This window comes from Arachis hypogaea, chromosome 3, assembly GCF_003086295.3.
Source record: "Arachis hypogaea cultivar Tifrunner chromosome 3, arahy.Tifrunner.gnm2.J5K5, whole genome shotgun sequence".
Lineage (NCBI taxonomy): Eukaryota > Viridiplantae > Streptophyta > Magnoliopsida > Fabales > Fabaceae > Arachis > Arachis hypogaea.
In genome coordinates this window covers 20,459,189-20,487,015 of record NC_092038.1, presented here as the reverse complement: position 1 = coordinate 20,487,015, position 27,827 = coordinate 20,459,189, and the positions used below count along the sequence as shown (strand labels likewise).

Below are 27,827 nucleotides of genomic sequence, written 5' to 3'. Positions count from 1 at the left end.
ATCTTGGGCCAAATCTTCGCAGAAAAAATTAAACTGGCCCCACATAGATTTTTTTGTTTTCCATGTAATTTTCCTGGCGATCCAAACAAAGAAAATTAGTTTTTCATCCATTTTCATCTTCTCACTTTTCTTTCCTCACAAATTCCTTTATACTAAACAAAGTGTACATGATAGGCCAAATCGAAGTGGTTTGGAGTTTGGACCAAAGATATTTTTTTATTTAATAAAATAATAATAAATATCAAATGCATGATCAATAAAATAATAGTATGTCATGCATAATGTATTAAAAAGTAGAATAAAATAATAAACATGAAATGCAAGCAATCCCAATGTATCATCTTTGTGAATATATATATATATATATATATATATATATATATATATATATATATATATATATAGGTTCTAAATGTTGCATTTGTTTTGTAGTGAGGGATTGAATGACTATTATATCTCCTGATACAATTTGAAAAAGACAGTAATGAATACTTTGAAAAAGGAAGACAAAAATGGTGAATTGCTCATTGAAGACTAAGAGAGAAAAGCAGCTTGACTCTAATGTTCAAATAAAAGAAAATGATCAATAAATTATATTTGTAGATAATATAGAGATGAGACTTTATCATCACTATTCGTATTCACAGTACCATTCTCCTTGCAACTTCCAGATTTAAGTGTCTTTCTAAGAAATGAGAATATCACACATTACTCCAAATATTTACAATAAAAAGAACAAATCAAAGTAGATATACTACAAGAAAAGCGGAGGATAGCGGCTAGAAATTAGCGTATGTGTTCGAATTCGCCGCAAATTGGTAGAATCGCGTCGGTTCTGAGCTGCGGTTTGGCTTCAGCTGCGATACTATGTTGGATAGCAGTTGTTCAGTAAAAATCGCTACAATTCAATCGTTTTAGGTATATATAGTGAAGAATCAGCAGATTTTCTTCTTTTGTTCCTTGGGCAAACACAAATGGGAGCAGAGGCGCAGAACACACCTCTGTGCACGAATCCTTGCCACTGTGCACCTCCGCTCATCAGTACCAATTGCATTGCGTTTCCCCTTGCTGGTGGGTCCATCACCAGTCTGCTCCCTGCTTCCTCTGGTCCCATCCTTAGGTCTACTCAGCTTCTTGGTTTAGATTATTAGTAACCAAAAAATCCGTCTTTCAATTTTGTTTTGTTTTCTTTTTGGTTTTCTCGATTTGATTTTAGAATTGTTCACTAAACCGAGAATTTTCGAGATTACAAGCATAAAGGTGCTCCATGAGCACCCTAAATCTTGTTAACCCAAACCCTTACTCCATGAGCTTCTGCTGGCCCCTGACCCCAAAACGGTGCTCCCCTGCTTCATCTCTTCAGCCAAATATGTTCTATCCGTGGTTCAAATTTGCTGCAGCTGCACGAGTTTCTTGCAACAGTCGCCTTCGGCCTCCGTCGCTGCTATCCTCATCGCCCCTACCACAATCTCAGGTTCTTCTCCTTCCTTCTTTTTCTTTATTCGGGTCTTCGTTTCTTATTCACCTTTTTATTTGGATTCTTGTATTTGTCAATTCATTGAACACCGAAAGTTACATTTCAATTAACTTAAAGCAATTAAAGGTGATTTGAGGAGTAATTTTTCTCTCCATATTTTATATTCAATAGATTATATATCTTGAATTTGCCACTTGATTTGAATGCTGATTTTGAAGAGTTAGATGAAAATGATGAAGTCCTTATTTTTTTATGAGATTTTGGGTGCTAAAAATTTTTTTCTTATTAATCTCTATTTGGAAAGTGCTTAAAGCTATACTTGAAAAAGAAAAGAGTAGTTCTCCTGATATCTGTAATGACTCATTATTTTTTATGAAGGTGTGTGATTATGGGTAAGTTCAGTAACATAAATGATTTAGATGATATTTTATTTTTGTTTTGGTTAAATGAGAATCTATGATTGTGCTTATTTTTTAGCATGTACAAAGTTTTTTTTTCATTACTTTGATGATCCAAGGTTATCAGTGGTTATTTTTGTGCTAAAATAATTGTTTTGATAATCTAGGATTTTTCTTTTATTTTTTTTATTTAAAATACACCGAGTTTCATCTTTCTTAGTAGTCATTAAGCATAGGAGAAAACTATAATTTTCTCAAATGCCTCAAGATGAATGGTTGTTCTAACCTGGGTGGCTTTGTCCTCTATTCGGCTAATCTTACTACCCTTTAGTTGTCAGATCTGTACTCTCTTTCTAAAAGGGTGATTGTTACCTTTTCTTTCTCCTCTTGATATTGTATGGTGTGATCAAACTTTACATTGTTAGAACTGAGCAGGCATTGAGAGGGAACTTTAGTTACTAACAGTTGCTTTGAAATGTTAGGTATTTAACTGTCCCCAGTTAAGAGAGATTTCGTTGGAGTTTTCTCGACAAGAAAATGATAGTATTGATCTAATAACTATGATTAAAGGATTGGGCAGAAATCTTTCAAGATTGAAGAATATACATATAAGCTGCTTTGAGGCTTTCTCATGATGTTGTGCTTGCTCTTACAACTGCTCGATTGAGGTTTGTAATCTTGAACTCCATTTTTCGACTATGATTAACAAATTTTGTTCACATAGAAGTTTTAATCACAATATTTCAAATTTTTTACATCTACTTGTTCATACATATTGTGCAAGCATCAAACATCTACAAGTTTCGGATGGAAGACCTCCTACTTCCAATTTATGTGGCATGTCAAAAGATGTATATGAAATGAAACTGAATCATATAATAACTATAAAAGCGTAACCTGTATGTAACATTCACACACAAAGATCATGAAATTTGCAATGAAGACTTTGGAATCAAACCTTAATTTATTCCCAACCTCAATTTACATATCTGAAATCCCAGGCTCTTGTCCGACATGATAAACATGCTATGTCAGGCCTATTTGTCATAAATTCAATGAACATTTCAGTTTTGTTTTTCTTCTATTTTGTTATGATAAGTTGATGTGTGATACAAAATCCATTTGATTGGTGAACTTATTAGAATTCATTAAATGTGGAATCATTAGGGGCTGCGAATGCTTTCTCTTATTCTCAGATCTGAAATTACTGATGCATCGGTTGTTGCTATTGCTTCTAGCTACACTAATTTAGAATTGCTTGATCTCAGTGGATATGTATCGTACCTACTTTAGTTCATTCACCTTGTTAACAAGTTTCGGATGAAACTCAATGTATACAAAAATATACAGTAAAACTCAATACAATATTTAATTGTAGTTTTCCTTCCCCCCTCCCCCTTCAATTTTCTTACACTTCTGGATCATATTCTAATGATTATCCTTCATCACAGATCTGGCATAAGTGACAGTGGCATAGGAATAATTTGCAATGTGCTCCCTAAAACATTGTCAAGACTCCTTCTTGTCCTTTGTATGTGACTTCAATTAATTTCCTCTTATAAGTTCATTTACTTCACAAAACTCTAGTACTTGCTCGAGTTTCTGCTTCCTAATCTACTCTAACATTTTTCAGGTGGCATTTAAAAGTGATGTGATCTCACTTTTCCATGATACTAAGATGGTTGATGGATGAAGAATAACAAGGTAGGAGACTACCAAACAAGAATCCAGTTTTTTATTGTTAAAATGTCACATGAGTGTCTCTATTCTCTACCTTGGATTTTGTCTAATTTTTATGTCTAGCAAGAACATATTGTTCTAGTTTGTTAGTTTTCTATAAGCATTAACTAACTTATAATTTATGTTCTTTGTGCAGCCGTTATTGACATAGACACCAGTGGCATCCATGCCCTTGAAAAGTTAGATAAAAGTCTTGAGAAGAGAGATGTTGAAGTAACCAAAGTCTATATTATGGTTGCTATATGAAATGTAAGAACCCGCGTTTTCGTGTAAAACCGTTTTAATAAAATAATTTTAGTGCCCGGAATAAATTCAAAATTTAGAAGTTTTAATTTGAAAATAAAAATGTGACATTTGATTTTAGTGAATTTTTTTGAGTTGGAAAATGTATCTTTTTTAGAAAGTTTTTGTAAAAATGCGTATTGTCACTTGAGCCAGCAGTACCGGCTCTAGTCTGTCCAGTATTGTGTCTTTTGGAAAATAATATTTAGAAAATTGATTTATTATTTTGAAAGGAGAAAAATAATTTAGAATTGAAAACCAGACACTAATCTTAAAGGTTTTGGCCCAAAGTGGATAAAACGGACAAAAAATGCTAACGGGTTGGACCGGGGCCAAACTGGGTCCAAGGTCCAACATATATGAACTCATTTAATGAGATTTGAACTCATTTTTCAGCCCTAAAGAGAGGGAGACACGCGGTTTTGAGAGAAGGGAGAAGGAAGGGGGTGACACTATTCACCTCTACATTCCGGGAGCCATAACTTGAGCTACGGATCCGCGATTGACGAGCCGTTTGCGGCCACGCGAAGCTCTTATCAAGCTCTACGTTTCTATCTAAGTAAACCTGGTAAGAACTCGAAGCTCAACTCCCAGTTTGCTGCCCTAGTTTTCTGCACGTTTTGGGTTTAGTTCTTGAGCAAGTTTTGTGGTTTTGCTTATTTAAGTGATCTCTAGTAGCAGGTAAATGTTAGATTTTATCCCTAATTATGTTGGGTAAGATAAGGTTTTACTAAACTCTTGTGTTTAGTTATTTTGTATATCTTAGGTTTTAATTTTGATGATATATGTGTTGTTAGTGTGAGCCTTGGTGTTTGTTGGTGTTGGTTGAGGCTTTGGATCAAGATTGGTGGCTTCGTTTTGGTATTTGGTGTATTTGGGAATCGGCCAAGATATGATTTCGATTTTCTTTATGTAATATGTAATGTTCATGGACACTTAGGCTAGTTGACCCTAAGATAGGATGGAATGCTGTTGGTGTACGAATTTTTTATTTGTGAATTGATGATAATTGTGGGTTGTATTGGATTATTAGGGTTGAGGATGATTATTGGGAATAATGGTGTTAATGAGTATTGATGATTAGTGTTGTTGATGAGGTTGTTGGTATATAAGGATTGATGATGAGTAATGATGTTGTTGGTATTTAATGATTATAAAGGTTCATGAGTAATATTGATGTTGTTGGTGCTAATAATAAATTGTGATATTGATTGATATTGGTGAGTGTGTATGTTGAGTATGGTAATATGAATGTGAACAATGATTGATAATGTTGAGGTTAAGTGATGAGGATTTCAAGTAGTTGTTGATGTTTGATGTTGGTTAGAGATTATTTATCATGGTTTTTGATGTTGATGAGTAAGGAATTTGATGGTATTGAGTAGTGTAATTGGAATTATGAATGGTTGAGTTGGAAAAGGAAGGGTAGGGACTTTTATGTTGTTTTGGTAATGCTTGGGTTGTGGCTGGTTTGGTTTTGAATTGTGAATTTTGGAAAAATTGGAGTTTTGAGGCTCTGGTAAAAGTGGATTTTCGTGAACTTTGTCTGATGATAACTTTTGCCTCGACTTTCAAAATCTGATGAAATTTATCTAGAATTAAAGATCTTTGGAAACCCTTTAAATCGATATAAAGTTTGTAAAATTTAGAATTTTGTAGAGGAAGTTATGATCATTCAAAGTTGGTATTAAAAATTTGAAATTATGCAAAGTTGCAGAATTTCAGGATTTTCTGATATTTGCGGACGCACAGCCTTGTGCGTACACACAACCCTGCAAAAATGTTATTCTGTACGGACGCACAGACCTGTGTGTACGCACAGGCAGGGGAGAGGGCTCTGGTGGCAGTGCCAGCATAGGTTGTGCGCGCGCACACCAATGAAGCATTACGACCTGTGCACACACACAAGTCGGGAAGGGTCATTTGTTGGGGCCGCTCGCACAGCTTGTGCGAGTGAACAGACTTTATAAATTTTAGTACCTGTGCGTATGCACACTTTCAAAATCTTCCTGGGCGTGCGCACGCACACCCCTGTGCGGGCGCACACGCCCTGTTTCACAATTTTAAACTTTACTTTCAACTATTTCACCTTCCCAACAAGGTTGTAAGCTTCTATAACACCATTTTAAAGCTTTCGGGCCTACTTTCGAGTATGGGAATATGAAAAATAAGATAAGGTCTTTAGTTGTGTTTATTATGAAAAGTTAGAGAATGGAGGCTTAGGTTTTTGGGTGTATTGCGGATGAGTTAGTTGAGAGAGAAGGAAAAGTGGTGCATAGGGTGACTGTTGACAGTGAATTGAGAAGTCGATGAACTAATGAGCCCGGAAGGGAAGTAATGAATTGATGATGGTTATGATGAGTTGATGATTCCAAGAGGAATGATGATCTTGTTGAATAATGAGAGTGTGTCAGGCACTGTATCCTTGGGTTAAGTATGAGAATGAGCCGGGTATTATGTCCCTGGGATTGAACTATGATTGATAATCTTTTCTGCTGCAAGAGTGTGCCATGCACTATATCCTTGGGTTATGCATGCAAGTGTGCCCGGTACTATATCCGTGGGTGAATAGAGAGTGCCCGGTACTGTATCCATTGGTCAATAGAGTGTGCCCGACACTGTATTCGTGGGTGCGGTAGAAAAGCGACATCCGAAAGGATGTGTCGGGTTGGCATTTATGGACCGACAAGTGATATCACGAGACAATAGGATAGGCATTCATCATATGCATCTTTTATGTGCTTGTTTGTTTTGATTACGTGAGTTTGTCTAATTGTATAACATGCCTATTTGCTTACTTGAACTACTTGCTTTATATGCTTCTACTTATGTTTTACTTGCTTGCATTAACTGTGTTTGTCTGGTGCTGAGGAGGTTAGGTAGACGGTGACGATGGATCGCATGGAGGTAAGGTTGGCGAAGGCTGTGGGATACATCACTGTGCTTCTACTTATTGTTTTGGTCCTATTTAAGTCCCTAACGTTTCAAAATCGTCTCAATTTTGTCCTGCCGTCAATTTCGTTAATAGATTCCTAACGGCAGGACAACATTGAGTCAATTTTGAAACGTTAGGGACTTAAATAGGACGATTCAAACGTTAGGGACAACTTTGAGACTTATCCCAAACGTTGGAGACAAAAATAATACTTTACTCTATTTTTAATTATTCATAATTAGTAATATAAATATTATTAAATATGTATAAATAAAAATATTAAATATTTTTATTAATTACAATATAATTATTCTTTTATAATTATATGATATTTATTAATATTATTTTTAATAAATATATATAGTATATAACAATATAATAAATATAAAAATAAAATTAAAAAATTTTATCATAAAAAAATATTAGAATTTTATATACTTATTTAATAATAACTGAATTATAATTTGTTGAAACTTAATTGTTTTTAAAATATTAGTTAAGATATGTATTTTAAATTTTAATATTAGGTTTTTGAATATTTATATTTTTTATTTACATAGTGTTTTGTCGATTTTTAGCAAATCGATAGTGGTTCGATATCTAGTGATTTGGGAGCGAAACTGTTCCGAGGGTTACCTGAAACTGTAGGTCGATCTCGGTAGAGATCTTCTGTGTTGGTCGGAGCCGACGTATCCGGCAGGTGTATAGCGGCCGGAACTGGTGTGTCCGACTTGTTGGACCTGGTAATGGTGTTGATCCTTCGTTCCCGGAGGGTGGGGGATACCTGCAAGGGACTCCGATGCTTAAGTTAGCAAGGGTATTAAGCAGGTATTGAGTAGAATCAGAGTATGAGTTATACTTGGGTACTCCAGCGTATTTATAATGGTGAGATGTGGCCTCCTGTGGATAAGATAAGTTAGTTATCTTATATTTATCTTTTATCTTATCTTTAAATGAGGTCATCTTTAAAGGAACCGCCTTTATCTCTATGGGCTTGGGCTTCCCTTGGATTTGGGACGTGTTCTTCTATTTGGGCCCTTTGTTTGGGCTTTCCTGTGACTAGGCCGAGCTCTTTGAGAAGAGGTCGGGTTGTTCTGACCTGAAGAGGTCGGTCTGTAGAACATCCCGAGTCGGACAACTCGACCCAGGGTATGAACAGTGCCCCTGCTTGAGCTCGGTCTTCTTGTTTGAGGCCGAGTCCTTGACTTCGGTCTTTCTTTGGTGAAGCCGAACTCAAGCATTTTGTTGATTCTTTTTGTAGCAGCTTTGAATGTAGAACGTTTCCTCTAAAAGATGCGCGCTTTTATATCGGTGCTTTTTTGGGAACGTGCGAGGGTTTAATGCCTTCTTTAATTTGAGCATTAATTGCCCCGTTTTCCCTAGGCTCTTTGCTTTTGATTTTGAAAACTCAGAAAACGGTTTCTCTCCTTTTATTTTCCTTATAACCTCTTTGCAACTTTTTCCTCTTCTCTCTTCGCTCTCTGTCTTTCGCTTGTGCTTCTGCTTCCTGGCGTTTGCGGTGTCGCTTGGCGGTTTCCTGGGCAACTTCCGTTCCTGCACTTTTTTTCGAAGCTCCTTCCGTCTCCAGGTTAGTCCCATTTCGTGCTTTCTCTTTGATTTTGGATTTGTGATGAGGTTTTGATTTTGATCCTCCCTACCAAAAAAGTTTGGATCTTTCTGTTTTCATTGTGCTTTCTGAGAGTTTCTCTATCTTCTGCATGGTCCTTTTTGCTTTTGCTGGATGCCTTTAGGGCTTTGCATATTTTTTTGTTGTTTCTGTTCTTGATACTGCTTGTCCACGTCTGTTCCTCATTTATTTGAAGGTTGCTTTTGTCTGATCTTGAAAAAAGGTTGCATCTTTAATAGTCTCTGCTTGGCGTGCTTTGATGTTCGGGAATGCTTTTTGCTTGGTAGACTGTAATGGCTTATGCTTTCTGAAAATGTTTGCTTTATTTGAAGTCTTTTTCTTGCTTGAGAAATGCTGGGGTAGGAGCTGTAGATTTTCCTAGAAACCTTACTTAATTATTGCCTCCAAAGGATGCCCCAAGACTTTTGGTTTGAGTCTTGGGGTTTTCCTTTTCTGTTTGTTTCGCCTGTATCGTATTGAGTTATTTTCTCCCTTGTCCGAGATGTTTTTAGTAACCCCATATTCTTTTCTTACTTGTAGGATTAGTTGGCCTCATGTCTACTCGCAATAACATTGTAGAGATGTCTTCCAGAGTTTCCGAGGGGATGTCCGATTGGCTGGACTCCCTTGTTTTGTTGTGTGTTTCTGTTGTGGATGCTGAGTTTTGCACAGACTAAGGAAGCGCCATAGGATTTGTGGTAACAATGCCCGTGAGGAGGATTATGAGCTTGTTGCTCCTGATTCTCATGAGAGAGTCTGCTTTCCGACTTCTGTTAAGGGAGAGCGTCCCTTCTTTTATGCTTATGAATACTTCTTCAATCAGTTGAATGTTCCTTTCTTTTACTGCTTTTGAGACCGACCTGTTGTGTTCGTGTAACATTGCTCCATCCCAACTTCACCCAAATTCTTGGGGTTTTATTAAAACTTTTCAGCTTCTCTGCCGAGAATTAAATGTAACACCCTCTCAAACTCTTTTCCTTTACGTGTTTGTTTCCGCCAAGCCTGGCGGTTCTTCGAAAAAGAAAGCTTCCTGGGTTTCCTTCAGGTCTGCCCAAGGCCATAAGGTTTTTGCTATGTATGACGAGTCTTTTAAGGACTTCAAGAACTACTTTTTTAAGGTTCGTGCTGTTGAGGGGGCCCGACCCTTTTTTCTTGATGAAAATGATGAGCCCTCTTTCCCTCTAGAGTGGCAGAAGGATGTAAGAGTGTCTCGCTATACTTGGGAGATGCTTGATGATGTCGAGCACGCTTTTGTAGTTGTTCTTGAGGATCTCTGGGGGAAACCACCCCATCTTGACACACAGAGATTTTTGAATGACCCGTCCTTGGTTCGGGCTGTTTTGGATATTTGTCTGACTTGTTTCCATACTTGTTTTCCTTTTTCTTCCTCTTATCGGATTTGTAATTCTTTGTTGTGGCTGGTTTTGTATTTGCAGAGATGTCAAAGAATAGTGACTCCATAAAGGCCTTCAAAAGGGCAAAGAAGGCAACTGCTACTCTGAACATCTCGGTCAAGGTGGCCGGTGAGGGATCGTCACAGGTCCCAGTTAAATCTCCTGTACCTAGTTCTCCCGGGCCGAGGAAAGCAATTCCTACTCCTCTTTGCAGGTACCAGTTTTCTAAAAGTGCATCAAAGCGTCTTCGATTAGATAGGAATTGGGAATAAAGACAAAAGTAAAGTTTTCAAAAAAGAAACAAACTGAAAATGAAAAGGTTTGCATTGAAATTAAAATAAAACAGTAAAATACCTTCGATTGTGTCAAAGGACTTTGGCATGAAAATCTTAAATGCAGAAATGTAAATTAGACAATAAAGATAAAGAACACTTGGAAAATAAATTTACTTGAAAGATAAAGTTTACAGAAAAGGTAAATTGAATAGATAAAAACATGGAAGGAACCCTACAGAAAATAAACTCGATTGCAGACTCAAAAATTCGTTGGGATATGAGTGTGCTTGAGTATTTTTCTGAAGCAAAGTTTTAACCCTTATTCCTTCATACTTCCTAATATTTATAATATGCATTAAGTAACTAACAATTAATTACAATTAATTACAAAAATCACGGCCTTGAATACCTTCTCCTTGGTAACCGTTCCTACCTCTTGGCTGCGCACGTTTTCCATAAATTCCTCGCGTGATAAATGCCTTTAACTTCTCTGTTACCATAACTGTTCGATCACTCATTCGAATGTCTTATTCGATTACCCATTTCGAATGTCCTATTTGATTAAGTCCATCCGATTAATAAATCAATCATAATCGAATTCGCGTCGATCACCTTCAACCCCATGCTCACGCATACATTCTTTCGAGAAACTGTCTCTACCGTTCTCCGAATTAACTTACTTCTATCGAAAACATTTTTCGATCAACAAATTGTCCCCTTGGATTAATGTGTTTACATTTGACAACTCTTTTAGAAGATGAAACACTTAATCCAAACTTAAATCTCAAATTCATAAATCAGTAATAATTATCATTTTAAGTCCCCATTAATACTGACCCACTCGACACGTCTCTCGAAATTTACGCTTTCTTTCTCTACTACTTCATTTTTCTTGCGAAGTTACCTCTATTCGCATTCCTTCCAAAGTAACGGCTATAGCAACACTTTAAATTCATTGACCTCACCCTTATTCAAATCTTTCAGAACTCATTGCTCTTTGAATCCTCTTTTCATAAAAATAAAAACTTCTTTACAAAAATGTCAACCTTTCGTTTTCTTCCTCTTTGTTCAACAATGGATGGTTCCTCTTCTCACACTGCTACCCAAGACAAGGACAAAGGCCCTGCAGTGGCACCTCCATCACCACTAGCCCTTCGCATTTTGAATCAAGTTAATGATGAAGTCATTGACGATCCTCAACTTCAAACTAAGGAAACTAGAATCTTGATCCCTTTTACAGTGGGAGCAGATACTCATTGTTTCTTAGGGCCAATTGGATCCCTAGAAAAGGCGAACAAGAGACTTCTTTTCTTCCCTAGTATTGAAGGGGAAGATCTATTAATCAACCAAGCTTTCAACATTTCCTATTTCATTAACCAAAAACCTTCAGGAATAATCCAAAACTTAACCTTCGAGGGTTTGATTTCATAGCCTGGTACCAACGTCTCGAGCCCATAAAAACTACTGACTGGGGATTTTTGAGAATACAAGAACTACTAAAACTTTTCCATTTCTCACCTGCAACATTTTCTTGGATGATTGGCGCTGTGACATGTTTCTGGAATAGGACAACCAACAACTTCCACCTTCCTTGTGGAATGATTGGAATGTCTTTTTTAGACATAGCTGCTATCACAGGGCTTCCAATAAGTTCTCCTGACTGTATCCCTGACTTGCAACCTGAGCGCCAGTACAGTGTTATCCTAACCAATTCTTATAGTGATTTTATTGCCCACAGCATGGGTGCAGAAGGCACTGAGGTTACAGATAATGAACATGTAGCCTTCTTATTTTTTTGGTTGAACGTAATCCTCTTCTGTTCTCGAAGCGTTCAAATGTCAAAACTTTTTCTTCCTTTGGTTGCTCTGCTTCATAAAGGAAAGGTTCTTAATTTGGCCAAGCTCCTTCTAGGGCACATTTATGAAGAACTTGGTCAATTTTTCCATTACCTTTGGGATAACAGTATAATCAGTACAGGTGGCCCCCTATGGCTTCTCCAATTGTGGCTTAATGCCATTTTCGAAAAGTTTATGATAACACCTGGAAGTGGTGGTACTGACAAGCAATACATCGAAGGCTTACGATTGGCTTAGTATAAACCCAATTTCCCGGACACCCAATCGGATGAGGACCGATTCTGGGCAGTTTTCTCTCTCTTTCAGTCTTGCAAAGACTTTGACAACAAAAATCTCAAATGTTCCCCTTTTCTGCGCCAAAATCATGGTCTGGCCTTGCTTGATCGACTACTCTTCCCCAACAACAACGAAGAAAATGAGCTTGCAAATCGGAATTGGGCAAACTTGTTAGCTATCCAAGTAATTCCTACAGGGCTGCCCCAACACAAAAAAGAAAGATTCAAAGTAACCCTGTATGCTCCTCATTTAATAGCAGGCAACTGGGATTTTCTCAAGCAATCCTAACACCATTACCTCGAAATGGTGACCCATTCTGCCACCTCACTTTAACTTCTCAAGAAGACTTCAACACTTGCCTCTTAAAGAACCAACGACGCAGGGAACATTTCAACTTCTTGGTTTATAACTGAAGTTTTTACATCACCAAATCTTACTTCAAATGGTGGACTGCTTACTATTCAAGGTATACTCGTACCTTAGAAGATATTCAACAAACTGTTATTCGAACAACCTCTACTGCAGAAAGCTCCCTAAAAAGAACTCACAAGAGAAAAGCTAACATTACCCGACAGCCACCACACAAAATTCGAAGGACTCCAACCAAGACTTCCAGAAGGGTAATCACCTCCATTCATATCTACATATCATAACTCAAAACATTCTGAAAATTGTATTTACCTAACCATCTTTTAACTTTGAATTTTATCAGCTACGATTACCACCATCAAGTGAGAGTTCTGATGGAAGTGAGCAAACCACAAAAGACATCCCTGCTATCTCCTCTCACTCAGAAGATACTGCTTATTCAGATCCCGGGTCCGCAATTAATTAAAAAGCCAACATACATCTAGGTAACACTCTCAATTCCATACATTTCTTTATAATTAAATCAAATCATAACTCATAATTGTGTACCTTTCATACCAGTCTACCGCTGCTGCTCATTCAGTTCCATCTCTTTTGACATCTAATCAACCAACCTTGCAACAGCATTATGATCAAAGACACCCACATCCCATGATTCTATCCAAGCCATAGAGTCTACTCAACCACTTCAGACTATTTTTCCACGTCCCCATGTAACACAAGTGGTTGATCTGACGAAAGATCCTTCACAACATTCTCCAATAGAGACTCAGATACTCGAGTCAATTCTCCAAACAATCAGGTTGCACATTCTGTTAATGGCCGAGCAGCCCCTGACTCTGACTCTGTTTCTAGAGTTGTTGAGACTAGTAATTCAGACTCTCCTTGATCCAGAGTCTTGGAAACACCTCAAGGTTTCTCCAGTCCTGCTCCACAAACTGGATTTCAAACTCCTCCCGGACCAGGATCCGGAAATTCGGGCGCCTCTACCACACCTCCAAGTGCCACATTGGCTAACTTGATTTCTGTACTCAATCAAGTTATTCAAGAGGATGAAGTACCTGTACCTGTTCCAACACTCCCACAGTCTTCGACATCCAGGCTTTCATTCGAATTGAGTGCTGATACTCGAGAACATCTTCGATCACTCATAAAGCTTTTGGATCATCCACCTGCCACATGGGTTAATGATACAATTCTCAATCAACTCCTATCTGATCTTTTAAATTATACTCTGGAACTCCCAGCTAAAATCCCATATTTTGCCTCAATTCAAGAATTCAAACAACTTCTCTACGAAAGCGTAGCTTTTCAATTTCAATACCAGGAAAATGAAACTGAAGAAGCCAAGGTTAAATCTAATATAAAAAGTTGTATTGCAGCCCTTCAACCAATCCAGGCTTCTCGTGAGGAATTTGATTTGAGAATTTCTCATGCTATTCTCATCCAAGCTTTTTATGACAAAGAAGAAGTGAAACTCGAAGCGGAACTAGCTCTAATTAATGAAAAGCTTGCCAAAGTGCGTCAGAGACGAGCTACTATAGCCAAACCTCTAGCAACTGCTCAACAAAAAACAACAACACCTTATTCAAGAGATTGTTTCCATTGAGACCAAACGAGAAGAATATGAGAAACAACTCGAGAAAGTCTAGTTTGACAAATTCAAACAAGTTGAAGAGCTTTCAACTCTGGACAACAAAAGGGCAAAGCTACGCTCGGATTTAGCAAAACTAGTAGCATTGATAAACCCCTCTTTTATGATTCATCTTGTGCTTAAATTGAGTGTTCTTATCAAATCTTTACCTACTTATTCATGTAAATTGCATGGTTTTACTATTCCTCCCTTGTTTTATGATATATGAGAAAACATGTTTCCTATGCTTTAAAAATATTAAATTTAATTATCCTTTATTACCATTCGATGCCGTGATTTGTGTGTTGAGTACTTTCAGGCTTTATAGGGCATGAATGACTTAGAGGATGGAAAGAAAACATATAAAAATGGAAGGAAAGCACAAAATGGAGTTTTTGAAGAAACTGGCAGCGACGCGAACGCGTGGACGACGCGGACGCGTGCTTAGCACAAAGAGCATCGACGCGAGCGCATGGATGACGCAAACGCGTGACTCTCGCAAAACACAACTGACGTGGACGCGACCGCGTGGAAGAGCAAAACTCCAAATGACGCGACCGCGTGGAAGAGCAAAACTCCATTTCATGACCCACGCGGACGCGTGACCTGGGCGATCTGTAGAAATTACAGAATGCGCTGAAGATGATTTTGGGCCTGATGATTAGATTTTTGACGGTTTAGAATTTCACAACTGAATTCTCGTCGAAGTATAGTCTCTAAACCAACAATAATCCTTTCATACAAAAAGTTGTTTGTCACTAGTACAAACCCCTAAAATTTATAAACCGAAGTATTCAAACCTCGGGTCGTTCTCCCTAGGAATTACAATAAAGTGTCTTGTTATTGGTTGTGAGTTATTTTGGGGTTTTGATTAGAAGCATGAAAAGTAAATGGCAATGAAAATAAACTAACAACTATAAAAGGCTCTTGGCAAGGTGTGAGAACTAGAAGTCCTATCCTAGTTATCCTTCTCAATTGTGATGAGAATTGTTCATTGCTACCACTTAGTTAACCCTTACTAAATAAAGAAAATTCAAGTGGATGAATTGACTTGAGCCACAAGTCCTAGCCAACTCCCAAGGAAAGACTAGCTTTAGTGCACTCCAAACCAATTAGCAATCTCTCCAATTACCAATCAACAAAGGAATTAGATAACTCAAGTGTCACTAATTACTCTACCTAGACCAAGAGGAACAAAATCTATACTATATCTAGAAGAGGCATTTCAACAAACACATAAAAGGCAATAAAAGTAAACAACATAAATTGCAAGAATTAAAGAGAGATCTAACTACAAAGGCAAGAGATCAACAATAGAAAAGCAAAGAAGAACAATTATTATGAATTACCTCTTATTGAATTGAAAGAAAATGGAAAGAACAATAGTAGATCTACAATAAAGTATAAGAACAACATAAAGGAAATTACAATAAAAGAATGGAAGAAGAATGAATGTAACAACAAGGAATTGAGAAGATAGAAGTAGAAGAAAGTAAAGATTAAAACCTAGATCTAAGAACTAATCCTAATCCTAATCCTAGAGAAGTGAGAGCTTCTCTCTCTAGAAACTACTTCTAAAACTAAACTATGACTAATGGTCAAAAGTATGATGATTCCTCTTCAATCCTTGGCTTAAATAGCATCAGAAATGAGTTGGATTGGGCCCACAAGGCTTCTAAAATCGCTGGCCACGTTTTGCTTTAAGTGAACCAGGTGGCAGCAACGGCGCATGCGCGTACTATGCGTGTACGCGTCACCATGCGCGGTTCAAACATAGCAAATCTTATATCGTTTCGAATCCCCGGATGTTAGCTTTCCAACCCAACTGGAACCGCATCATTTGGACCTCTGTAGCTCAAGTTATGGTCGTTTAAGTGCGAAGAGGTCGGCTTGACAGCTTTCCGGTTCTTTCATTTCTTCATGAGTTCTCCAACTTTTCATGCTTTCTTTCTTCATTCCCTTGATCCAATCTTTGCCTCCTAAACCTTAAATCACTTAACAAACATATCAAGGCATCTAATGGAATCAAGGAGAATTATATTTAGCTATTTTAAGTCCTAAAAAGCATGTTTTCACTCTTAAGCACAATTAAAGGAGAATATACAAAACCATGCTATTTCATTTAATAAATGTGGGTAAAAGGTGATAAAATCCCCTAAAATCAATACAAGATAAACCCTACAAATGGGGTTTATCAGGGCCGCATTTTGATCCAGATCCAAGCCCAGAGAATACAGATTAAAGGCTATAAATTGGGGAATCCATCCATTAATCAGGGACATCATCAGAACATACATTCATACACAGTTTTAGGATTTAGATGTAGTTTTTATAGAGAAAGGTTCTCTCCTCTCTCTTAGGATTAGGATTAGGATTAGAATTTCATCTTCTTCAATCATAGGTTCAATATTCCTTTTTTTATTTTCTCAATTTAGCTTATGAACTTTTCTATGTTAGGATTGATTTTCTTAATTAATACACATTGAGGTATTTCAGACTTATGATTGTTTTCTCTAATTTATGTTATTGATGCTTTCGCTTTATCCAAATTATTTTCATTCGAGTAGATTTTCTTCCCTTTTGGCTTTGGTTAAGTAATTGGTAATACTTGAGTTATCAAACTCAGCAGTGGTTGAAATTGGTAATTGCTAACTGATTTGGATCGCTCTAAAAGTTGACTAGGACTTAAGGATCAATTCAATTAGTCCAATTGACTTTCCTTTATTTAATAAGGGATAACTAAGTGGGATTAAAAACCCAATTCTCATCACATCTGATAAGGATAACTAGGATAGGAATTCCAATTCTCATACCTTGCCAAGAGCTTTATTAGTTATTATTTTAATGACTTGTTATTTTACATTACTTGTTTCCTATTTCAAAAACCCAGAATAAAATATATCTTTTTCCATAACCAATAATAAACACACCTCCCTGCAATTCCTTGAGAAGACGACCCGAGGTTTGAATACTCGGTTATCAATTTTATTGGGTTTGCTTAAGTGACAAACAAAACTTTTGTAAGAAAGAAATTCTTGTCAGTCTAGAAGCTATACTTACAACGAGAATTTATATGTGAAAATTCAAGATCGCGCGAGAGTTTCATTCTTCAAAATGGCGACGTTGCCGGGAAATTGCAAACGTGTGCCTTATTATTGGTTATTGTAAATATTTTTCTTTCACGTGTTTATTTGTTTTTGTTTTCCCTTCTTATTTCTAATAGCTACTATGAGTTCTCACCCCTCTCGCTTTGAGTTTGGTTTTAATTTTGTTGAAAGGAATGGAAGCTATAATAGGAATATGCATTACGGTCTAAGCAATCAAAGATGGATGGAGCCAAGAGGATGTGATTAACCCTTTAGGCAATAACACCTTCCTAGATATCATGGACAAGGACCATTCTACAATGCATGCCAAACTGATAGATATGGTGGACCCACTTGTAATTATCAACAAATCCCACCCTGTGCTTATAGACCATCCTCTCAACATAGCTTCGAACCACCACACGCACAAGCTCATTTTCACCATTCACCGCCATATGATCCTTATCCACCCCAATTCCAATCCAATCACTCCCAAGAACCACCACTTCCCTATGTACCATGTCCACATCCATCAAGCCAAGAATCACAGGTTCGCTTCGAAGAATTAGTAGATCAATTTCATGCAACCCTTCATCAACTGGAGCAAGCAATAAATCAATTATCTTCCAGACGTTCGGACACTCAAGGAATCCCTATGACTTCATATGGAGAATCTAATGAAGAACGTAGCATGAAGGAGATACTAGAAACTCTAGTAGACAATACAGAACATGACTTCATACTGGAACAAGTAGAGGAAGCTGTCATTATAGATGAAGAAGAGTTGATTGAAGACTTAGGAGACACTGAACCCCTATGAAAATCCAGAGTGGTGGAAAATTCCGTCGAGGATGTTACAATTGATGCTAAGGAGAATAGTGCACAACCCCCAAAGCAGGTATCTTATGAAGAACTGGACGGAATAACCCAAGACGCATGTTTCCTTGATGATGATAATCACAAGTCAGGTTCCCCTAGTAATGAACTTGCATCCGCAAGTGAATTCTTTGAAACAGAAGAATCTTCCCCAAGTGAATACGAAGATAATGCAAAGGTAGACTTTTCTCAACCTCCCAATTATGACTCAAGTGATGAGGAAGATATCGAAGACTTTGATCAAGACATGGTTAAAATTGAAGAAGTTTGCAAAGAAGTAGAGGAATTCGCGAAAGACCACAAGGGAGTAGAGCTTGCAAAACCACTGGAAACACCTATCCCAAGGCCGTTACCGCCCAATACAAACTTCAAGTGGGTAAAATCCTTAGCTTTTATCTTTACTTTTCCACTTGAATATGGTTTACTTGAAACAGATGGCCAGCTTAGAGCTCTTTGCGGCTTCAAGTGTAAAAGGGAAATGACTCGCACTCAGAACTAGTATGCGAGATTCAATGAGGTTTCACACTTCAAATTGAGGTGTAAGGATTGGTGTCAAGCTCAATTGTATGGGTCTCGGAAGTTGTTTGGTCACTGCAGTGAGAATTCAAATTGCTCATCACCCGGTTGGACAAATGCAGATCAAGACAAAGACGGGTGTAGAAGAAAAGTTTGGGATCCTGGAGTCTGTTCCGACATTGAACACCCCGGGAGCCTTGAAGCCTGTTTGAACTCACCTAAGGGCTTTACGTACCTTGTTTAGGACCCCAGAGGATGCTGGCATTCTAAACATTGGTGGAGATTCCTGGATGAATTCAAGCACAAGCCACCATAACAGGAGGCTCATCAAATGTCCAACTTAAGGACTTTAACTAAAAGTGCTAGGTGGGAGACAACCCACCATGGTATGATCGTTCCTCTTCCATTTTAGTCTATTTTTGAATTCTGATTGAACCTGGAATTGTGCATAACATTCATTGTATTCTGCATTCTGCAAAAAAAAAAAAAAAGAGGGAGAGAAAATCACCCCACGCGAGCGCACAGGCCACGCGTGGGCGTGGAATGGAAATCGGCGTAAGGATCCAACGCCCAGAAAGTTAGGTTGGAATCGTGCAGCTGGTGTGCGTTTAGCACAAAAAGGCCCACGCGTTCGCGTCCCTGACGCGAACGCGTCCCTTGCACAACACTCATCCCACGCGAAAGCGTGAGCGATGCGTTCGCGTCGCATGAATATTATGGCCCCCTAAATGGAAACAGAGAGTTGCGCTAAAACGACGCTGGAACTGTGCGTCTAGCACAATTCACAGCGACGCGTTCACGTGCTTCACGCGTCCTCGTCACTCATCTTTTACCCAACCTACGCGATCGCGTCCATCACGCGATCGTGTCAACCCCTTTCACTCTAATCACGCGATTGCGTGCTCCACGCGTTCGCGTGGATTTGAATCCACCAAACCCAAATCACGCGAACCCTAGCCCGTCGCGCCCCCATTACCCCCTCCTTCTCCTTCCTTCTCTGCAACCTCCATCGACCAGCCACCACCACCGCCGCGCCCAACACCCCTAACCACCCAGAACACCCAGTGACACTCCCCTCTCTTCTTTCTTCTTTCTTCTCTTCTCCTTTCTCCCCCTTTCTTCCTCCCTTTCACTCCCTCCACTGCCGCGCCACCTCCCCGAGCAGAGCACCACCGCCTTCTTCCCCTCCTCCTTCTTCCCCCTCCCTCAACCTAACCTAGTACTACATTCCCCCTGCCCCCATCCGGCCACCGCCGTGCAGCCACCAGCGCCACTACCCCATCTCTATCTCGTATTCTGATCCTACCCACACCAGGTTCCGCCAAACACCGATTTCTCTTTCATCAATAGTTAGTTGCATATTTTTTCAGATTCTGTTCAAATTAGGATAGTTAGAGATGCATGATTGTAGTGGATTCTAGGTGGTTAGGTAGCTAAAATGTGGTTAGTGGATTTAGGCCAGATAATTGCACCGTTCTTGATTACCTGTTTTATCTATTTCGCAATTTTGATCTGGCTGTGATAATAATTCTGTTCATATACTGTTCTTCATATTTCATGCTGCTATTTACTGTTCCTATATTTGTGATTCTTTGCAGCATTATTTAACTTTTATATGAACTGTTTTTTTCTTGCTATTTATTACTTGGGACCATCCAATTTTAGCCAGAATGCTGCCCAATTTTCTGTAAATTATTTCATTTTTTTCCATTTATGTATTGGTTTTGGCAATTTTGAATTTTGCACTACTTGGCTACAATCAAACCAATTCATTAATGCACGGGCTAGCATTCTTATTCCATTCTATTCCCTGGTTAATAATTTGCATTATTGATGATTTCACCCTCCTTTTCCACTTCCCTTATCTATATGAATTATCATCAATAAACTGTAAACCTTGCTTGAATATGAGTTGATTATTCTTTCAATTTGTGAATCTTTTGTTAACTAGAAAACCCTTTATCATGCTAATTCCTTTAACCTTCTTTTTTCTAACTCACTGCTTTCACTTTCTAACTTCATTTTTCACCTATTAACCATCTTAACTTTCTTACTTCTCTTTTTACCTGACTACTTTAACTTTTAACTCAGGGCATGATCATTGTTTTTCCTAATTAACATGACTTTCACTAGCAGTATATTTTGGATTGTGATTTCTATTTTCAGGCTTTTTCATTTGAACACAATCCAAACTGCACATACATTTGACTCATTTCACGCTTTTCTTGCTCTTTTGCCACTCTATGCTTCTATTGCTATTTGCCTACTTGTTTTCCTGCTTTTATTCTTCAATTATATCCTAAAATTTCTACTTTTCAAAATGTCTAACCCTCAAAGCAAAGGAAAAGACAAAGCAACCACTGGCAAAAGGAAAAGAGGCGAATCCTCTATGTCCATCCTTGGCATCTTGGATGATGATTCCTGGCGGGAGAAGAACTTTACCCCGCAGGAAAAAGCTGATCAGTTGGTACCTGCAGCTGACCCCGTGAAATTTGCAAATAAATATTGTGAGCTGAAGTACCCAATTTTTGCCACAGCCAGGAACCTATACCTGGAAAGGACACTCAAAATTCCGGAAGAACTCAGGTAGTACACTTCAGACCAAATTAAATAGAGAGGTTGGTTCTTCCTGGAGAGAAACTTGACTGAGATCAACTCATCTTGGGTCAGAGAATTATACTGTAACTACTTTTTAACATCCCTGGATGCAGTACAGCTCAAAGGCAAACAAATTCTGGTTACTGAGGAAGCCATAGAAGACATCCTCCAGTTCCCACCTAAATCAGATCAGCCAGACGTTTACCAAAGAGCTGAAGAGGATATGAGATTCATGATATTTGACTGGGATGCAGTGAAACAGGCTATAGCTCTTGATCCTTCTATTCCATGGGTCATGAGAAAGAGCACAGTGGTACCCAAGGGAATCAGGCTGATCTATCTGAATGATGAGGCTCGGCTATGGCAACAGATTCTGAGTAACTACGTAATGTCGAGCACTCATGAGACAGAGGTGCCAGCTGCTATGATTACCCTCATATGGTGTGTGATAGAGGGTAAGGACCTATATCTGCCCCGCTTCATCCGGCATTACATGACCAGGGTCCATGTCAGAGGTACCCTCCCGTTTCTATTCCTGATTACTCAGTTGGGTCGCCGAGCTGAGGTACCTTGGGAAATTGCTTATGAAAAACCATCCACCGCGGAATGCAGGAAGATCATCCCTCACAGTCAGAAGTTTCAGGCTCTAGGCTACTGCCCTCCGTTTCTCACTGACTCTACTTAGGCAGCTACATCTTCAGCTGCCCCTTCAGCATCCACTGCCCCAGCTCCATCCACTGCACCCCCACCTGCTCCTGAGCCCATTTATCTTCTGGTGCACCGACTCTTTGACCACTTATACCAGATGGAGTGCCGCCACCAGCAACAATTTGAGAGATCTAAACGTCGCAACAGGCGACGTTATGAGAGGTATGAGCGTCGCCACAAGCGATGCTATGTGCACCTCAAGCTGATGATCCGATCCGGTGGCGATTTTCCCTCCGAGCCTGACACACCATCAGACACATCTGAGGAGGAAACGAGCGATCATGAGGAGGAGGCACATACCCAGGCTGCGCAGAGAGGACCTAAGCACACTGCACCACACCATGAGGAGCACCACCAGCTACAGACTGTAGATCTGGAGATTCCTCTACAGACAGAGCCTCCGCTTCAGCAGACCGCTCCTCATACACTCACAGAGACTGCAGACCGTCAGCCTACCACTGAGACACCGGTAGCCCATCCTTCTGGAGATGACACTTCTTCACACCCAGTTTGAGTGAGCATCGAGGACGATGCTATTATTTAAGTGTGGGGAGGTTGCCATCTCTGGCATATTTTTTTGGTGAACCACTATAAGACTCTTTTATCTTATTTTGTTCATTTTCTGTATTTTATTTGCACATTTTTCTTTTTTTTTTTGCTTTTGCTGTATTTTTGCATTCTGCACTTTTAGACTACTAGTTATATATTAAATGGATTAATTAGTATATTTTACCCCTTTTAGCATATGATAGTTTGGTTTAATTGAAAATAAAAAGGAGTAAACTAGAGACTTTAGCATAACAGAATAAAACAATCCACACACCTTGTATATATAGCATTACATGTTAGTTAGTTAACAACATTTCTTCAAGGAGAAACACTAAGATTTTAAGGGGCAATTTAAGATTTACATTGAGTTGAATGGAAACTCTTAATTTCTACTTGCATGACATACATAACTGATATATGATTTATGAGCTTGAGAACACACAGTCCGTGAGTTTTTAGCTTAATTGTATGGTTACATCAAACCATAAATTTCATTCCTGTGTGTTTCACACTTCTTTTTTATGCTTGCAATCTTTATTTTGTTTTAATCTATATGTCCAATTATAGAATATAGATGCATATCAAGAGATGATTGAGGCCATTATTTGTATTTGTGCCCACTTGTCCCAAATAAACTTACCTTTTATGCCATCCTTGTTAGCCCCCTTGAGCTTTTTAATCCTCTTCTATTTTATAACCATATTACTAGCCTTAAGCAGAAAAACAAAATAAAAATCCCAAGTTGAATCCTTGGTTAGCTTAAGATAGATATTATGTAAAATTTAAGAATAGGAAATTTTATGGGAACATGGGATAACAGAAACAAAGTAGGGATTTGTATTAAATAAGATGTTTCAAAATTTTGGGAAGCATGCTCATGTGAAATCAAAACAATAAAATTACCATGTGCATTAAAAAAAATATTTTTAGTATTTAAATAAGGGGATACAAAAATTACCCCAAATGCAATTACAAAGAATCAATGCACATGAGACAAAAGTCACAAATAAATTTTGATGCATGAGCATGTAACACAAAAGTGGAAAGGTTTGGATATCTAGGTGAAGAATTATGAAATTATATAAAATATGTATATGTTAGGTGAGATATTAGATTAGTCAAGGATTCACTTTGTTAGCTCACTTAGCCTTATATGTACATCCTTACCCTTATCTCAGCCCCATTACAACCTAAGAAAAGACCTCATAATTTTTATATGTCTATATTCTATATTTGTTGATTGGTTAGATGAAAAACAAGGTTTTAGAAAACATGACTAGAAGAGAAGAGAGTGATTAACCCCAAACACTGAGTGATTAGAGAGTAAACACAAAATCCAATGAGGGTTCAATAGCTCATTCTCATATATCCATGTTTAATTATTAATTGTCTTGCAGGATGTGAACTATCTTAACTCAACTCAATTGTGACTGTGCTTTAACATGATTTGGCCCTAATTGTGCATATATGATCCCTTGAAGATATGAATTAATTTAACTATATGTATGCTTTATATATAGGTGAATAATAACTAGAATTGCATGACTCATTTAGGTAGTTGCATTTAGAATAGATTGCATCACATAAGATTCCACCATTTTACCTTTACTCTTTTCTCTTGGATTTAGCATGAGGACATGCTATTGTTTAAGTGTGGGGAGGTTGATAAACCCCTATTTTATGATTCATCTTGTGTTTAAATTGAGTGTTATTATCAAATCTTCACCCACTTATTCATGTAAATTGCATGGTTTTACTATTCCTTCCTTGTTTTATGATATATGAGAAAACATGTTTTCTATGCTTTAAAAATATTAAATTTAATTATCCTTTATTACCATTCGATGTCGTGATTTGTGTGTTGAGTACTTTCAGGCTTTATAGGGCATGAATGACTTAGAGGATGGAAAGGAAACATACAAAAATGGAAGGAAAGCACAAAATGAAATTTTTGAAGAAACTGGCAGCAACGCGAACGCGTGGAGGACGCGGACGTGTGCTAAGCGCAAAGAGCATCGACGCGAGCGCATGGATGACGCAAACGCGTGACTCGCGCGAAACACAACTGACGCGGACGCGTGACCGACGCGACCGCGTGGAAGAGCAAAACTCCAGATGACGCGACCGCGTGACCCACGCGGACGCGTGACCTGCGCGATCTGCAGAAATTACAGAATGCGCTGAAGATGATTTTGGGCCGTATTTTGATCCAGATCCAAGCCCAGAGAACACAGATTAAAAGCTATAAATTGGGGAATCCATCCATTAATCAGGGACATCTTCAGAACATACATTCATACATAGTTTTAGGATTTAGATGTAGTTTTTAAAGAGAGGGGTTCTCTCCTCTCTCTTAGGATTAGGATTAGGATTAGGATTTCATCTTCTTCAATTACAGGTTCAATATTCCTTTTTTTTTCTCAATTTAGCTTATGAACTTTTTCATGTTAGGATTGATTTTCTTAATTAATACACATTGAGGTATTTCAGACTTATGATTGTTTTCTCTAATTTATGTTATTGATGCTTTCGCTTTATCCAAATTATTTTCATTCGAGTAGATTTTATTTTCTTTTGGCTTTGGTTAAGTAATTGGTAATGCTTGAGTTATCAAACTCAGCAGTGGTTGAAATTGGTAATTGCTAACTGATTTGGATCGCTCTAAAAGTTGACTAGGACTTGAGGATCAATTCAATTAGTCCAATTGACTTTCCTTTATTTAATAAGGGATAACTAAGTGGGATTAAAAACCCAATTCTCATCACATCTGATAAGGATAACTAGGATAGGAATTCCAATTCTCATACCTTGCCAAGATCTTTATTAGTTATTATTTTAATGACTTGTTATTTTACATTACATGTTTCCTAGTACAAAAACCCAGAATAAAATATATCTTTTTCCATAACCAATAAAAACACACCTCCCTGCAATTCCTTGAAAAGACGACCCGAGGTTTGAATACTCGGTTATCAATTTTATTGGGTTTGCTTAAGTGACAAACAAAACTTTTGTAAGAAAGGAATTCTTGTCGGTCTAGAAGCTATACTTACAACGGGAATTTATTTGTGAAAATTCTAGATCACACGAAGCATCTTGAATTTCTTTTCATTTCAAGTTTTCCTCTGTATGACTGCTTTTACGTTTTCTGGACTTATGCATGTTGAACTCTAATTCTGCCAACAATAGTATTTCTTCAAGTATTTTCCATTAATCAAATTAATTACTTTTCCTGACTTGATATCTTTAATCTGATAAGCATTTCCAGAATATGTGCCTATCACTTAAAAAGGGCCTTCCCAAGTATGGGACCATTTGCCAAGAAATTTCGATTTCTTTTCCATTCGAAAAATAACTTTCAAAACCAATTCACCTATCTCAAAAGATTTCTCCTTGATTCGACGATTATAACTTCGAGCAATACTTTCTTTTTGTCGAATCACATTATCGAGTGCTAGGATTCGCTTTGAATCTAATTCATTTAACTCATCAAACATTACATTCCAGTAATCATTAACTGGCAAATCATTCTATTTTGATACTCTTAAAGTATTCAAATTAATTTCCAATGGTAGCACTGCATCATGGCCATAAACTAATTTATAAGGCGAAGTACCCGTCGACCCTCTCGGTGAATTTCAATAAGCCCATAATACTTGGCTTAAAGTTTCATGCCATGTTCAGGGTTTATTTCCGATATGCTTTTTTATCAAGCTTATCAAAATCTTATTTGTTGCTTCTACTTGCCCATTAGCCTGTGCATAATATGGAGTAGAGGTGATCATATTGATACTCCTTGAAGCTGCAAAATTTTTAATTCACTGGCCAGTAAACATAGTTCTTTGATCAGTACTTAATGTTTGAGGGATTCCAAATCGATGGATAATATGTTACTCGATAAAATCTATTATTTCAATTTGACCAACTTCTATTAAGGGAACTGCTTCAACCCATTTTGTGAAATGATCAATTGCTACTAAGATAAACTTATGTTGTTTTGATGAAGGATTGTGAATTAACCCAATCAAGTCTAAAGCCCAACCCCTAAATGGTCACGGTTTTATTATCGAATGCAACTCAGCCGCTGAAATCTGTTGTATCAAACCATGTTTCTGACACTCTTGACATGCTTTCGCATAGTCAATACAATCTTTTATCATAGATGGCCAATACACATGATTGCGATATAACACCCAATTTATCTTTTTTTCCTGCCTGATGGGCACCACATATCCCATTATGGACTTCTCCCAAAGCAACGTTCAGATCACCTAAGCCTAAGCATCTCGATAAACTCTCATCAATCCCTTTTTTATACAACTCATTAGCCATCAAGACAAAATTTAATGCTTACACTTTTATCTTTCTATCGACTGAAATATTAGGATCTTTCAAGTACTAAGCAATAGACTTTCTCCAATTAGTATTTTCCCACTCATCTATGCATAAAACTTCTCTTTCATTCGCTGGTACTAACATTTGATGGGCATTGGCCAACCTCTTAAAAGTTTCTGGACCAATCATATATCTCGAAGCGATCTGGACTAATTCATTAGATAATTTCATTATGAATTCTGGGAATGTGAACCAAAGAAACTTTTCGAAAAGTAGTTAACAACTCCCAAGCAGTTATTAAGTATTTTTGTAACGTCTCATTATTTCACCTAAATTCCTTCAATAACTGCTTTAATACCAATTGAGAATCCCCTAATATCTGAACTTCCAAAGCTCCTTCACCAATTAATATTTCAAGTCCCAAAATAAAAGCTTTGTATTCTGCTACATTATTCGAATAAGGATATTTTAGTTCAAACAAAAATTCCAATGGAATTCCTTCTGGCGAGATAATTAAAATTCCAACACCTGCACCATCTTTGTGTTTTGACCCATCAAAATATAACTTCCAATAATTGACCTCAATATCGATTATATTTGCCTCCTAGTCATTCATATCTTTTGAACTATCCACAAGAAAATCTGCAAAGACCTGTCCTTTCACAGCCTTGGCTGGGTCATATTGCAAATCAAACTCTGTTAATGGCAGCATCCATTTCCCTATTCGCCGATGTAACATTGGGAAATTTAACATATATTTAATTAAATCGGTTTATGCAATAACTTTTACCGATTTAGCCACCATATAACATTTTAATTTCATACAAGCATGATATAGAGACAAACACAAATTTTTTATTGAAGAATACCTTGTTTCGATATCCGTTAAGACTCGAC

The 27,827-nt window shown here is 37.7% G+C and overlaps 1 long non-coding RNA gene across 9 annotated transcripts; it reads left to right on the top strand.

Annotated features, from left to right (window-relative positions):
- The first annotated feature begins 516 nt into the window (after positions 1 to 516).
- On the top strand, positions 517 to 15,119 carry LOC112789770 (uncharacterized). 9 transcript variants are annotated; one of them, XR_011879600.1, is made up of 8 exons: positions 517 to 1,474; positions 2,358 to 2,543; positions 3,327 to 3,406; positions 3,509 to 3,579; positions 3,752 to 3,864; positions 4,294 to 4,465; positions 6,777 to 10,067; positions 12,973 to 15,119. It is a non-coding gene; the product is annotated as an uncharacterized lncRNA (long non-coding RNA). The 9 variants fall into 9 exon arrangements; XR_011879594.1 differs by having other exon boundaries at positions 519 to 1,474; positions 6,777 to 8,420; positions 9,896 to 15,119; XR_011879597.1 differs by having other exon boundaries at positions 521 to 1,474; positions 6,777 to 12,880.
- Positions 15,120 to 27,827: the final 12,708 nt, after the last annotated feature.